Source organism: Macaca nemestrina, chromosome 7 (genome assembly GCF_043159975.1).
Source record: "Macaca nemestrina isolate mMacNem1 chromosome 7, mMacNem.hap1, whole genome shotgun sequence".
NCBI lineage: Eukaryota > Metazoa > Chordata > Mammalia > Primates > Cercopithecidae > Macaca > Macaca nemestrina.
The window spans coordinates 100,042,317-100,058,822 of record NC_092131.1 but is presented as its reverse complement, the minus strand read 5'-3'; the positions used below and the strand labels follow the sequence as shown (position 1 = coordinate 100,058,822).

General features: G+C 38.5%; 1 long non-coding RNA gene across 3 annotated transcripts in view; it reads left to right on the top strand.

Annotated features, from left to right (window-relative positions):
* Positions 1–16,506, top strand: part of LOC105479334 (uncharacterized) — a 235,602-nt gene that overhangs the window by 49,541 nt on the left and 169,555 nt on the right. Inside the window, exon 3 of one of the 3 annotated variants that reach the window (XR_985809.2) lies at positions 14,317–14,529. The exons of the other annotated variants lie outside the window; for them this stretch is intronic. This is a non-coding gene — a long non-coding RNA (uncharacterized lncRNA). The remainder of the gene's footprint in view (positions 1–14,316; positions 14,530–16,506) is intronic. 3 annotated transcript variants of the gene reach the window in all.

Genomic DNA, 16,506 nt, shown 5'->3' with positions numbered 1-16,506 from the left:
TTTTTCAAGATTTTTAGTTTCTTTGCGCTGGGTACGTAATTCCTCCTTCAGCTCTGAGAAATTTGATGGACTGAAGCCTTCTTCTCTCATCTCGTCAAAGTCATTCTCCGTCCAGCTTTGATCCGTTGCTGGCGATGAGCTGCGCTCCTTTGCCGGGGGAGATGCGCTCTTATTTTTTGAATTTCCAGCTTTTCTGCCCTGCTCCTTCCCCATCTTTGTGGTTTTATCTGCCTCTGGTCTTTGATGATGGTGATGTACTGATGGGGTTTTGGTGTAGGTGTCCTTCCTGTTTGATAGTTTTCCTTCTAACAGTCAGGACCCTCAGCTGTAGGTCTGTTGGAGATTGCTTGAGGTCCACTCCAGACCCTGTTTGCCTGGGTATCAGCAGCAGAGGCTGCAGAAGATAGAATATTTCTGAACAGCGAGTGTACCTGTCTGATTCTTGCTTTGGAAGCTTCCTCTCAGGGGTGTACTCCACCCTGTGAGGTGTGGGGTGTCAGACTGCCCCTAGTGGGGGATGTCTCCCAGTTAGGCTGCTCAGGGGTCAGGGACCCACTTGAGCAGGGAGTCTGTCCCTTCTCAGATCTCAGCCTCCGTGTTGGGAGATCCACTGCTCTCTTCAAAGCTGTCAGACAGAGTCGTTTGCATCTGCAGAGTTTTCTGCTGTGAATGTTATTGTTTACTGTGCCCTGACCCCAGAGGTGGAGTCTACAGAGACAGGCAGGTTTCCTTGAGCTGCTGTGAGCTCCACCCAGTTCGAGCTTCCCAGCGGCTTTGTTTACCTACTTAAGCCTCAGCAATGGCGGGCGCCCCTCCCCCAGCCTCGCTGCTGCCTTGCTGGTAGATCACAGACTGCTGTGCTAGCAATGAGGGAGGCTCCGTGGGTGTGGGACCCTCCCGGCCAGGTGTGGGATATGATCTCCTGGTGTGCCTGTTTGCTTAAAGCGCAGTATTCGGGTGGGAGTTACCCGATTTTCCAGGTGTTGTGTGTCTCAGTTCCCCTGGCTAGGAAAAGGGATTCCCTTCCCCCTTGCGCTTCCCAGGTGAGGCAATGACTCGCCCTGCTTCAGCTCTCGCTGGTCGGGCTGCAGCAGCTGACCAGCACCGATCGTCCGGCACTCCCCAGTGAGATGAACCCAGTACCTCAGTTGAAAATGCAGAAATCACCGGTCTTCTGTGTCGCTCGCGCTGGGAGTTGGAGACTGGAGCTGTTCCTATTCGGCCATCTTGCTCTGCCCCCAGGTTTTTTTTTTTTTTTTTGCCCATTTTAAAATTAGGTAATTTTTTTCTTGCTATTGAGTTGTTTGAATTCCTTATATATTTTGGATATTAACGCCTTATCAGATGTATGGTTTGCAGATATTTTCTCCCATTCTGTGGTGAAGACTGTTGAGTATTTCCTTTGTGGGTTTTTAGTTTGCTGCAATCCCATTTATCTATTTTTGTTTTTGTTGTCTGTGCTTTGGGGTCATATAAAAAATCATTGGCAAGATTAATATCAAGAAGGTTTTTCCCTGTTTTCTTCTCCTAGTTTTACAATTTCAGGTCTTACATTTAAGCGTTTAATTCATTTTGAGTTGATTTGTGTGATATGGTATGAGATAAAGATGCAGTGTTATTCTTCTGCATGTGGATATACACATTTCTTAATACCAATTGTTAATGAGACCATCGTTTCCTCATTGTGTATTATTGGCAACATTGTTGAAAATGAATTGATTGTAAGTTTATTTCTGGACTCTCTATTATGTTCCATTGGTCTATGTATTTGTTTTTGTGCCAGTACCATACCATTTTGTTTACTATAGCTTGGTAGTATATTTTGAAATGAGGTAGTGTGATGCCTCCAGCTTTGTTCTTTTTGCTCAAGATTGCTTTGGCTATTTGAATCTTTTGTGGGTCCATAAGAATTTTAGTATAGTTTTTTTCTATTTCTGTGAAAAATGTTATTGGAATTTTGATTGAATTTGTAGATCAGTTTGAGTAGTATGGAGATTTTAACAATATTAATTCTTCCCATCCATATACACAGGATATCTTTTCATTTATTTTTGTTTTTTTCAACCTCTTTTATTAATGTCCTATAGTTTTCAATGTACAGATTTTTCACTCTTTGGTTAAGTTTAATCATAAGTATTTTTTGATGTTATTCTAAATGAAATTGTTTCCTTGATTTCCTTTTTGTTTAGCTAGTTGTTAGTGTTTAAAAGTGCAACAGATTTTTTATGTTAATTTTGTATATTGCCAGGTTACTGAATTTGTTTGTTAGTTCTAACAGATTTTTTTTTTGGCAGTCTTTAGGATTTCCTATATATAAGGTTATTTTATATGCAAACAAAGATAATTTTAATTATTTCCTTCTTATTTGGATGCCTTTTATTTCTTTTTATTGACTAATTGCTCTGTCTAGGACTTCCAGTACTATATCAAATGTAAGTGATGAGAATGGGTATCTTTGTCTTAGTCCTGATCTTAGAGAAAAAGCTTTCAACTTTTTACCATTGAATAGGATATAAGCTCTGGATTTGTCATATATGCCCTTTTTTATGTTGAGGTATATTTCTTCCATACCTAATTTGTTGAGAATTTTTAACACAAAAGGATGTTGTAGTTTTTCAAATGCTTTTTCTGCATCTCTTGAGATGATCATATGAATTTTATCTTCCATTCTGTTAATGTGATATAAGATGATCATATGACTTTTATCCTTCATTCAGTTCATGCGTTATGTCACATTGATTGATTTATATATGTTGAAACATCCTTGCATCCCAGGAATAAATCCCACTTGATCAACTTGATCGTGGTGAATGATTCTTTTAATGTGTTATTGAATTCAATTTTTGAGTATTTTGTTCAAGATCTTTTGCATCTACATTCATCAGAGGAATTGGTCTATAACTTTATTTGCTTATAGTGTTCTTATCTGGCTTTGGTATCAGTATAATGTTGGTCTTGTAAAATGACTTTGGAAATATTCTCTCCTCTTCAGTTTTGTGGAAGAATTTGAGAAGGATTGCTGTTAATTCTTTACATTTTTGGTAGAATCCACCAGTGAAGCCATCAGGTCCTGGACTTTTCTTTGCTGAGAGGTTTTGAATTATTAATTCAATCTCCTTACTCATGATTGGTCTATTCAGGTTTTTTTGTTTTTGTTTTTTTTTTAGACTGGGTCTCAGGATTATTGCTCAGGCTGGAGTGCAGCAGTGCAGTTGTGGCTCACTGAAGCCTTGACGTCCAGGGCTCAGGTGATTCTCCCACCTCAGCCTCCTAAGTAGCTGGGACTACAGGTGTGCAACACTACATCCAGCTTTTTTTTTTTTTTTTTTTTTTTGATTTTTAGTAGAGACAGGGTTTTTTCGTGCTGCCCAGATTGGTGTCAAACTCCTGAACTCAAGCTATCCACCCACCTCGGCCCCCCAAAGTGCTGGGATTACAGACATGAGCCACCATGCCCAGTCTCTAGTTCTTCTTTGTTGAGTCTTTGTAGGTTGTATGCTTCTAGGAATTTATACATTTCCTCTAGGTAATCCAATTTATTGATATTTATTTGTTCACAGTAGTCCCTTATAATCTTATGTATTTTTGTGGTTTCAATTGGAATGTCTCCTTTTTCGTTTCTGTTACATAGTCGAGTCTTCTTTCTGTTTTTTGTTTGTTTGTTTGTTTTTTAGTCTGGCTAAAGATGTGTCAGTTTTGCTTATCTTTTCAAGAAACCAGCTCTTAAGTTTTGTTGCCATTTTCTATTGTTTTTTAAAAATCTCTGCTTTATTTTTCTCTGATCTTTATTATTTCCTTCCTTCTGTTGACTTTGGGCTTAGTTTATTCATCTGTTTTTATTTCCTGATGTATAAAGTTAGGTTGTTTATCTGAGATTATTTTTTTCTTAATGTAGGTGTTTATTGCTATAATGTTTCCTCTTAGAGTTGCTTTTGCCGTGTCCCATAAATTTTGGTATGTTGTTTCCATTTTCATTTGTCTTAAGATTTTTTTTCTTATTCTTTTTGATTTCTTCTTTTACCCATTGGTTCTTCAGGAGTGTGTGTTTAATTTTTCACATATTTTCAAATTATCAAATTGTTCCCTGTTACTAATTTCTATTTTCATCAGAAAAGGCACTTGACATGATTTTAATCTTCTTACATTTTCTGAGACTTGTTTTGTGGCTTAACTTGATTTATCCTGAAGAATATTTCATGTGAACTTGAAAAAAATGCATATTCTGTTGCTTTTGGGTGGAATGTCATACTCAAAGGTGAAAAGTTCAAAGCTTTCCTCTAAAGTCAGGAGTAAGACAAGGATGCCAATTTTGTCACTTCTATTCAACATAGTACTAAAAGTCATAGTCCAAGCAACTAGTAGAGAAAAAGAAATAAAGGCATCCACATAAAAAAATTAAAATTATCTTTATTTGCATATAACATGATCTTATACATAAAAAATTGTAAAGACTCCACCAAAAAACTTTTAGAACTAATAAACAAATTTAGTAAATTTGCAGGATACATATGTCTATTAGGTTCATTTGATATGTCATTCAGGTCAGCTGTTTCCTCATTGATTTTCTATCTGTATCATCTCTCTATCGTTAAAAGTGGGGTGTTGAAGTCCCCTACTATTATTATCTTACTGTCTATTTCTCCTTTCAGTTCGGCTAATATTTGCTTTATATGCTTAGGTGCTTCAGTGTTGGGTATGTATCTATTTACAGTTGTTAAATTCTCCTGATGAACTGACCCCTTTATAATCACTTCTGTGTCTCTTGTGACAATTTTTGATTTAAAGTCTATCTGTATAACATAACTGCTCTTGTTCTCTTTTCGTTACCATTTGCATAGAATCTTGTCTCAGCCCTTTACTTTCAGCCTTTGTGTGTCCTTAGAGCTAAACTGAGTCTCTTATAGGTAGCGTATAGTTGGATCTTATTGTTTTTAAATTCATTCAGCCATTCTATGTCTTTTGATTGGATAATGTAACACATTTATGCTCAAAGTATACTGTTTCCATTTTGTTAATTGTTTTCTTACTATTTTGTAGTTTCTTTGTCCTGTTATTCCTCTCTTGCTGGTCTTCCTTTCTGATTTGATAAATTTTTTGTAATGGTATGCTTTGAGTTGTTTCTCTTTATCTTTTGTGTTTCTACTACAGGCTTTTTCCTTTGTGCTTACCATAAAGGTTACATAAAACATCTTATAGTTATAACAATCTATTTTAAACTCATAACAACTTAATTTCAACTACATATAAAAAATCTACATGTTAACTTTTCCTCCTTCCACATTTTATGTTATTGAGGTCACAATTTACATCTTTTTATATAGTGTATTCGTTAACAAACTATTGTAGCTATAGTTTTTTTGTTACTTTGTCTTTTAGTTTTTATACTAGACTTAGAAGGGATTTATATACTACCATTACCATATCAGAGTGTTATGAATTTGAGTATATTCTTATCTTTACAGTGAGTATTATACTTTTATATGCTTTCGTGTTGTTTGTTAGAATCCTTTTGTTTCAACTTTAAGAACTCTCTTTAACATTTCTCACAAAGCAGGTCTAGTGTTAACAAACCACATCAGCTTTTGTTTGTCTGAGAAAGTCCTTATCTTTCCTTCATTTCTGAAGGACAACTTTGCTGGGTATTCATTTTTTTTCTTTCACTATTTTAATATATATTATTCCAATTTCTCCTGGATGCAAGGTTTCAGCTGCAAAATCCACTGATGATCTTATGAGGGCTTTCCTTTTATGTGATGAGTAACTTTTCTCTTAGTGCTTTCAACATTCTTTGTCTTTGGGTTTTGAGAATTTGATTATATAATATGTCTTGGCAAAAATTATTTTATGTTTACTTTATTTAAGGTTCTTTGGGCTTCATGGATCTGTATGTTTCTTTCCCTCTTTAGATTTGAAAAGTTTTATACTCATTATAGAAGTTCGTTTCTCTGCTCCTTCTGGAACTTCTATAATGAGTATATTGCTTTGCATAATAGTGTACCATAATTTCCATATTATTTCTTCAATTTTTAAGTTTTTTCCTTATTATTTCTCTGAGTACTTTTGAGTGACTTATCATTGAGTTCATTGATTCTACCTTCTGATTGGTTGAGTCTGAAGTTGAAGCTCTACGTGGAATTTTTAAGTTCATCCATTGTGTTCTTCAGCTCCAGAATTTCTATTCTTTTTAATGGTTCCTATATTTTTGTTGAATTTTTAATTTTGTTTATGTATTACTTTTCTGGCTTCATGTAGTTGTCTATCTGTATTCTCTTATAGCTCACTGAAATTTTTTGAGATGATTATTTTGAATTATTTGTTAGGCAGTTCATACATCTCTATTTTTTAAGGGTTGATTACTGGTGCTTAATTTTGTTCCTTTGATAGGGTCATGTTTCTCTGATTATTTGTGGTGCTTATAGCCTCGTACTGGTGCCTGTACATTTGAAGAAGTAGTCATCTTTTTCATTCTTGACAGACCAATTTTGGCAAGGAAAACCCTTCACCAGTCAGCACTTTCAGAGATTCAGGGTACATGTGTGAGCTTGCTGCTGAAGTCCTTGTGCATGTTGGTCTGGTACCTAGGTCCACAGGGTCTGACCTGTTACCTGAGTCTGTGGGGTTGTGCCTATAGAGCTTGGGTCCATGGGTATAGGCCTGGGTTCTGGGTCCATGAAGTCTGGTATGGCACTGGGAACTCTTGAGGTGGGCCTGACGACTGGGTCCATGGGAACAGGCCTGGAAGCTGAGTCTATGTGGGTGGCTCTGGGAGCTGGGGCCATGAGGGCCAGCCTGGCATTGGGGTTTGCCTGGGGCCTGGCTGGGGCTGCAGGGACCAGCCAGGTGCTGAGTGAGTTTGGATCCTGGGCTGCAGGGGGTGGCCTGGTACTGAGTTGGGCCTGGAGACTGGAGCCATGGATACTGACTTCATGCTAGGGTTCACTGTGGTGGGCCTGGTGCTGAGTCCATGAAGACAGGCCCGGAGCCTGAGTCTATAGTGACCAGTGTGGAGCCTGGGGCAGCCATAAATGGCCTGGTTCTGGGGAAGGCCTGGAGTCTATGTTCATAGGAGCCATAGAGGTTGGAGCCGTTGGGTCTTAGAGACATAGTGGACAGCCTGGAGCTTGGGTTTACAGGGACTGTCCTGTAGCCTATGGCTATAGGAACCTGCCTGGGTGCTGAGTTCACTGAATTGTGCCTGGCATTGGAGTCCATGAAGTCAGGTGTTAACTTTACTGTCCTTCCCCCACATATATAGTATCTCTTTCCATGTTGCACTGCCCAGGTTTGGGGGCAGGGTAGTGCAGATAATATGAAACTTTCTTTTCTATTCTCTTTAATGCACCGTTTCTTATTTCTCTGCTCCACAAAGGTGCTATAACCTCTCATCTGGATTCCTTGTCTCTTATGAAGATATTTTCATTCACAGATGGTTGTTCAAATTGATGTTTCTGTGAAGGAATAAATACTGAAAACTTCTATGTTGCCATTTTGCTCATGTCATTCTCCTCTGTTAACTTAAAAATATTTTTTGCTGCACTTCTTGAATAACACATTGTTGAAAATTATCAGACTCTTGGCTTGGTTGTTGAAGTTCCTCCTTTAGAGCAAGTTCCTCTTATGTTCTCTGTAGATACACTATAGTTGTAAAATGTTTGTAGAGATAATATTTTGTGTGTAGAATTAAGGACAAATTAAACACAAATGTTTAGTGGGGCAGTATTAGTAAGAAGATCTATTGCATTAGAAAAGGGAGAAGTATCAAGTTTATTTAGGAGAAATAAAATGAGTTGAGAAAATTTAAGGGAAAATGTACAGTCCAATGAGACCTTGTGGAGAAAAACAAAATAACAAGAAAGACATGGAAGAATGTTTACATTCTTGAAACAACAAGAGTGAAGAAAGCCAAGAGCACAGTTGGAGTTGCACCAGATCAAGCAGAAGTTCCGCTGGAGCCTGAACTGAGAATGTGCCATTCATAGTTACCTTGATAACAGCCCCACTTTCTGTTAATAATACTCTAATGAGAAAAATCTTGCAAAAATAGTCAGAAAAGGCAGAGTCAAATATGGTTCAATGTGTTCCACCTTAGTAGAAAGTCTCAGGAGGAGTTTAGGGAGGATGGTGCTGCAGGCAATGGATGAGATAATGATGAGAAAATTTTCAGCTCTGTATAAAAAGGCAAATGAAATACATGCTTGTGAATTTCTGGGTGCTTTGCCATGTTGTATTTCCCGATAAATTTTATCCCAGTTAATATGAAGAATAAACTCTGATTATTATGGTTATCACTTGCTGGGTGTCTATTATTTTTCAGAAACTGTTTCAGGAACTTTATATAAATCATTTAATTACACATTTCCAAACTGCAAATGAATTAGTTATTATTATGATCATTTTATAGATGAAGAAAATGAGACTCAGAGCAATTAATAAGTTGCCCAAAGTCAGATAGCAAGTAAGTACCAGAAATAAAATCCAGATTAATCTAATTCCCATACCCTTGCTCTTTCAATTATGTTTCAGAGTTGATCACAAAAAGAACCACACTGTGTGCTTAGGATGATTTACTACCTACTAAATTTAACCATGGGGCAATCTAATAAACTGGGTAGAATATATGGTTAAGATAAAATTTGAGAAGAAAAGATTAAATGAAAATAGTTGGTACATACCAATGGTCAGAATATTCTGTCAGTATTCTAGAAATTTATATAAGAATAAACTGTATGCTGACAAAATTTTATTATATTAAAAAATTCAGGCCGGGCGCGGTGGCTCACGCCTGTAATCCCAACACTTTGGGAGGCCGAGGCGGGCGGATCACAAGGTCAGGAGATCGAGACCATGGTGAAACCCCGTCTCTACTAAAAAAAAAAAATACAAAAAATGAGCCGGGTGCAGTGGCGGGCGCCTGTAGTTCCAGCTACTCGGGAGGCTGAGGCAGGAGAATGGCGTGAACCCGGGAGGCGGAGCTTGCAGTGAGCCAGGATAGCGCCACTGCACTCCAGCTTGGGCGACAGAGCGAGACTCCGTCTCAAAAAAAAAAAAAAAAAAAAAAAAAAAATTCACATTCTTCATACACAAGTCTTGTAAATAGCTGCTGTTAAAGAAAGGATATTTACCTAGAAAAATCTGGGGTGGTCAACCAGTATATAACCATTCCTGGGGTGAAATGTCCCTTTCATCTTAGGCCTCTGGCCAATTTATCCAAGGAGTAGATACCTGACTTCAAAATATTCTCTTTTATAGGCAATTACAACCTGCAAGGGAATATACAGAGGTCTCAGTGTAGTAGAGTTGAGTTACATTAACAGCGATTCTTTGGAGAGAATAAAACCACCTTACACTACCATGCTCAATGGCGAAGATTAACAGCAACATTATATAAGTTGAAACACTAAGGGCCTAGACCAGTTAGGAATGCATTATTGGGTAACTTCACTGGGCAAATAATTCTGAGTAGCTGAGATGCTGGCTAATGGTAAGAATAACGTGGAAGTCATAAATACTAGCTATAACCTTGCTATAGTCTGAATGTTTGTGTGCCCCCAAATTCATATGCTGAAACCGAATCACAAATATCATGGTCTTAGGAGGTGGGGCCTTTGGGGAGTGCTTAGATCATACAGTCAGGGCCCTCAAGAGTAGGATTAATGCTCTTATAAAAAAGACCCCAGATAGTTAACTGTTTCCTTCCACCACATGAGGACAGTGAGAAAGTACAATCTATGAACCAGAAAGCAGATCCTCTCCAGGCACTGAATCTGCTGGCACCATGAGCTTGTACTTCCCAGTCTTCAGAACCATGAGAAATAAATTTCTATTGTTTATAAGCTATTGAGTTTATAGCGTTTTGTTGTAGCAACCTGAATGGACTACAATAAACCTCATGACCAGTTTCAGCAGCAAATACAAAAATATACACTTGTATTTCTTTGCACACTAAACCTATACTAGGTCTATAGTTATGTTAGTATTGATTCCCTAACTTTTCTCCCCTTCATAGGCTGTGTAGTTACAGAATGCCCAAATGAAATTATTACAAATCTATAATACAGATGGATATCACCCAGGGAGTCTGATTTCAAAAAAATGTGGTATCATGACATTGTACCTTGTTTAATAGCTGGGCATGAATTTAGGTCATTTACTATTTTAGAAGAAGATGAGAGTGTTAGTTATTATATATGGATTAATTACTTTTAGTTGAATTGAGGCATTTATGGATATATGGATAAAATATATATGTATTGGGTAAAGAGAGGTGAAAGAGAGAGAAGAGAGAGAAAGAGAGAGAGAGTGTGTGTGTGTGTGTGTATGTTTGTGTGTGTGTACACAACCATGGCAGCCAACAGATGGAATGTAGGAGACACAAACTGCGGCGGTTGCTCAGCTCCGTGTAGTTTCCCCAAGTATAAGCCTACATATTCTACTCTGTCCCCTGGACATAGCTATATGTTCTCAAGATAGAGATATCTGACCCAAGTTGTTTCAGTTAGATTAACTCTTCTAATAATTAGAAAACCTGAATTGAGGTACATAGAAACAGAGAGTGTTCGAGTTGCATGAAGCTAGGCAATGCTATAGAAAGCATGTTTCCATTCCCCAGCTTCTGGAGGTCTTGGAACTTCTGGGTTTCCGTTCTTCCCATAGTTTAATTTTTCAGTCCTTCCTTTATTCCTTTATTCCATGCTATTCTCCATAATCTTTGTAATACATGCTTTGCTTCAGGTTTATAAGAATGGGAAAAAATAAGGCATATAATCTAATTTTAAAATTAAGTAGAACAGAGATGACTAATAAAAATGCATATATTTGTTTAGGGGCTGTGCTCATATATCACAGAAATAAGAGGGAGATATACTATGGTTATATTTCAGATGCAACTAATCTGATATCAGCCTTCTGAAATTGATTCTTTCTTTATCTTCCACATCACTCATGAACTTCCTTCTCTGAAACACCAGTTATTTAACTTGATTCTTCTTTATATAATTAAATATTGATTTTGGCTATCACTAAAAGAAAAATGTAATAGAAAGTGCTACACAAATAGGGAATTCATTTTTTTTTAATGGGACAAGAGATACAGAGGTAGCTCTCGGGAGACAGCTCACTGATACCATTGAAACCCAAGCATTTTCTTTCTTTCTTCTTCAGTGTCCCAAGCATGTGGGCTTTCTTTCTCCTGGTTGTAAAATGGTTGTTGGAATTCTAGGCATCAAGCCAGCATGACAGACAGAAGAATAAAACAGAAGGGGTGGCACCAACAGCTTTCTGTGGATGTCACAATGACTATAACTGTTGTACGGTCACCTCTGGCTATAAGGAAGGCTGGAAAATCAATTTTTTTGTGAAGTAGAAAAAACAAGAAGCAATAGGGTTGACATAGGTGCTGAGTGAATCAACTAACAGTATCTTCCATAGCTTCTAGAATAATCAATCTTAATGAATTTTCTTAGGTATGATGATATTTAGAAATAGAAGTTAAAGAAAGCTCCTTAGTACAGTTTGCTGGTTTCCTGGACAGAAGTACAACTTTATGTTGAAGTCTACGTTCACTCATATCTGTTGCTGATAGACTTAGTTCCTAAATCTGCATCACTTATCCACTCAGCATGTGTGTGCATGTGCCTGTGTGTGTATTCCATCTTTCATTTTTATTTTTTAAATTGAGACAGAGTCTCACTCTGTCGCCTAGGCTGGAGTGCAGTGGTGCGATCTCAGCTCACTGCAACCTCTGCCTCCTGGGTTCAAGCGATTCTCCCACCTCAACCTCCTGAGTAGCTGGGACTACAGGTGTGTACCGACAAGCCCTGCTAATTTTTCTATTTTAGATGGGATTTCCCCATGTTGGCCAGGCTGGTCTCAAACAACTGTCCTCAGGTGATCTGCCTGCCTTGGCCTCCCAAACTGCTGGGACTACAGGCATGAGCCACTGTGGCCTGGCCCTGTAATTCCATGTTTTTAATGAGCAAAATATGTACATCAAAAAGAATCCAGATATACAAAAGTTTTTCTCTTATCCTTGTTCCTTACTCATTCATTAACCTGTCTCAATGCCATCAGTGTTTTCAACTTACTGGGTATTCTTCCAGAGAGAGCTTATATATTCATATGAATTGCACAATCCTCTCTTAAAACCACTAGTTCCATCTTTGCACATTTCACAAGCAGGTGACTATGCCAATGTCTTCACCAAGGGAAGAAAAAGGGGGAAACCAATCTTCATTCAACTATTATGTGCCAGCTGCCTCAATACATCCTATCTCATTTAATCTTCATTCAACTATTATGTGCCAGCTGCCTCAATACATCCTATCTCATTTAATCTTCATAATGCCTCGCTGAAGTTGATACCTGCATGTTCAGCATGGTAATCTGAGGGTCAGAATATGTCTCAGTCCATTCACATTGCTGTAAAAAAAAGTCTTAGATCAAGTAACTTATGAAGAGTAGAGACCTATTTTTCACAGCCCTGGAGGCTAGGAAGTCCAAGATCAAGGGACTAGCAGATTTGGTGTCTGGTGAAGGCTGGCTCTCTGCTTCACAGATTGTACCTCTTGCTGTATTCTCACAAGGTGAAAGGATGGAAAGAGCAAACTCAGTCCCTCAAGCCCTTTCATAAGGGCACTAATCCTATCTATGAGGGTGGAACCCTTACAGACCAATCACTTCCCAAAGGTCCCATATCTTAATACCACCATCTTGAGGTTTAAGTTCTACCATGAGTTTTGGAGGGACACAAACATTCAAACCATAGCAGGGTAGTTAGATGACACATATTAGGCCAAAGAGCTAATCAAGGTTTGAAAGTGGAATTTAAATCTATGTGCTTTGGTTTGCCTGTCTCTGAAACATCTATTTTTTTTTTTAAAAGAAAATGATGTTTATTTGGAAATAGAACATTGCAATGGGAATACACATGCCATTGTAAACTATGTGTGTATTCGGGGAGGTAAAAGAAGACACAGGTGTTTTTGTTTGTTTGTTAGTTTTTTGAGACAGAGTCTGTTTCGCACTGTTGCCTGGGCTGGTGTGCAGTGGTGCAATCTCAGCTCACTGCTACCTCCGCCTCCCAGGTTCAAGCAGTTCTCCTGCCTCAGCCTCCCAAGTAGCTAGGATTACAGGCACCCACCACCATGCCTGGCTAATTTTGTGTGTGTGTGTGTGTGTGTGTGTGTGTGTGTGTGTGTATTTTTAGTAGAGATGGGGTTTCACTATGTTGGCCAGGTTGGTCTCAAACTCCTGACCTCGTTATCCGCCCACCTTGGCCTCCCAAAGTGCTAGGATTACAAGAAGACACACGTTTTTTAAAGGAAAAAAATGAGGAAGATTACATAGTTGTTTTAAAAGAAATAGCCTTAGCTACAGAGATGAGTAGCAAGGGTTATGGCAATCTGAAGTTGAACAGGCGGTTACTGGGCAGATAAAGCATCTATTTGTTGAGTTCTATTCATGTGTATCTGAGCCCTTCATGCAGCAGGTTTCTGCTGGATGATTGGCTCTTTCTGCCACAGTGGACTACTACACAGGTCTTCCTCCTCTGCTGCTCTGTCTTCTAGCTGATTCTTTAACAAAGTATGCTCAAGGTTGTGAAAGCTTGGCCTCTTTCCTTGTGGCACTTAGAGCAATGATTTGAAGTGAGTTGATTGTCAATAAATGTCCATTAATTAAATTACTTGGCACTCCCCCTGACCTCAGCCTAGAGCCCTTGCTATTGCTTCTTCCGCTCCTAACACTCCTGCAGCTTTGCTCAATTGCTTTTCTTTTAGGATTTATCCTTTTACCATACTTATCTCTCTAGAGACTTGTTTCTTGATGTGTGGACCGTGGACCAACAGCATCAACATCACCTAGGAGCTTATTAGAAATACAGATTCTCAGGCCCCACCCTAGACCTACCAGACCAGAATCTATTTTCACAACATCATCTGGTGGTTACTATGCATACTAATGTTTGAAAAACACTGTTCTAGATATGCCTACAGGTCAAGTGTAGTCAGCTACCTGTGGTCACATTTGAAATGGTTTTATGAGTACCTATACAATATACATAATATATCCTATGCTCCTGAAAAACCTAGGAAACTTACTATATGTTCGTTAAGAACAAATTTGCTGACCTCTGCTGTAGAATCTATGCGTTACTGTACTCGCATTTGGGGTGGATATTTAATCTTGCTTTTACTCATGTACCATGGGCATGGAGTTGAGTGCTGATTCTGCCACGCTTCTTCTGTGCACTTACGGTGTTTTGTACATTCACATTCATGACTTCACATTATGATTTACATTTTGTTTGTATGTTTACAGGTATGGCTCTGTACTAGGCAGAAAGCTCCTTGAAGACAGATGAGGCCAGGCTCCCTAGAAGCAGAGCCTGGAACTCACTTGAGTGAGTCATTGAAGAAGTGCTCTCAGGGAGAACCTGGAAGGAAAGGAGGAAAGCAGGACAGGCTAGAGCAAGAAGCTAAGCAAAGATGTTGCGGCTGCACTGGAGTCTAACTTCACTGTGATTTTTGGGAGGTACTCTGAAATGTAAATAACACTGTAGACTTACCCCACCTTGAGGCAAGGGGCTGAGCTTTTTGTACCACATCATTGTCCTGGGCTGGCCGTGGAGGAAGGCATGACCTCATAGGCTTTTCTGGATGAGGCTGCTTCCCTTGGCTGAACCCACCTGTGAGCCTTTGGCAGCCTCTATTCAAGCAGCTGGGGTGGGGGAGAGTGAGTTCCGTTGTGGCTTTTTATTTTAATCTCTGTATCCTTGGTTTCTAGTACAGTTTCTGGCACTCAGTAAGCATGCAATAAATCTTTGCTACATGGGTGAGTCTCTTCCTAATATAATACTTACTCACTTGTCAATTAAAATAGACAGTACCCATTGTCTTTGTTTATGTTCACGCAATTAATAAAGCAAATATTCTTCTGACTAGTTAAACAAGACTAAATGAGATCATCCAGATGAAGGTAACTAGCAAACTGGCTGACATATAATAGGCAACAATAAATGTTAATTTCCCCTTAAGATTAAATAGGCTATATATATTTTATTAGGAAGAATGTTTCCTGTTTATGGCTTATAACAAATTTTAATGAATCAAGAGAGATTTCTGCTCTTATTATCTGTGTAATCTCTGCTTGAGGTAGAGACCTCTACTTGAGTAGACCTCTACTTCTACCTCAGCTGTGAAGAGGTATAATGATGGTATAATCTGAGATGTCATACTAACAGTGATATTAGAGAGTGAAGGAAGTATCAGAGAAAAATATGGTTAGCTGTTAAAATCATCTACAAAAAAAAAATAATGATTGCTGCCAGGTATTCAGTGCCTAATTATAGGACAGGCACTGTCCTAGGAGCTTTATGTGCTTTATTATCAGTCCCCCAAACAACCCTATAAGGTGGGTGCTATAATAGGTTGGTACACAATAGGTAGACAAAGTATGTAATTAGGATATTAGCAAAACAAGGGCACCAATATGTATATATTTTTTGATGTTTTAAAAATAGCATTATAATAGTCATTCTGTTAAAAATCAGAATTTTATGGATTTTTTACATTTATTATTTTTTAAAATTTGAATTACATAAGGGATTACTACCACCTTTCTAGTGCAGATGAGTTCTATAAGTTTTAATTTCATACCCTTTTACCCCTGTGTATTAATTAACCCATTTTCAGAACTGAGGAACCTGCAACTCAGAAAGGTTAGATAGCCACTGGCTCCATCAAGAGTCAGGAAGCTGGTGACAAAGAAATTGGAGGGCTGGAGAGTAAAAGCAGGAGAAGGTGATACTCAGAGGAGAAGGACACTGGAGAAGTCAGTCCTGAATCCACCAATGAGGTACCGCTGCAACTATGTTTGGAATTGGCTCAGGCTGGCAGATTCCAGAATGACCCAGATGAAACCGCTTTAGCAATCTCCAGCAACTGCCATTCTGTCAGAGTCAGAAGCAGAAATCTCTTTTTCCAGTCTTCTTATCTCTTGCCAGTGCCTCCTGTTGATAGAATCGACCAGGAAGTAAACAGGCGAGGGAGTCTCAGAAATGGAGTTTGCACATACCTAGCCTAGTAGAGGAGAATAGAGAAGTTGCGTATGGGTTAGAGAGATGACATGCAAATAACCAGGAGACCTATACAGCTGGAATGTGGTATGGCCAGGCTATTTCTCTGTAGAATGCATATATTTTACAACAAAGCTGTACTAGTGAGCTAATCTACGCACTTCACTTGAAAATTCATGTTTGAGTTAATTTAATTTACTTTACTTGAAATTGCATGTTTCTTAGGATTGAAAACTAGTTCATTTGTCCTCTGGTTTTGGCTTTTTATTCAGCTTTGAATATGATCTTTCAAAACAGAGAAGAAATTTTCTCATATTGGTGACTTTATTAATATTGGCATTGGTGCCCGTGGGTTGAAATCTCAGCATTTTGGAACCCTGCTGGGACGTTCTGCTTCTACTCATTATGACATTTTCTCATCCCCCAGAGATAGC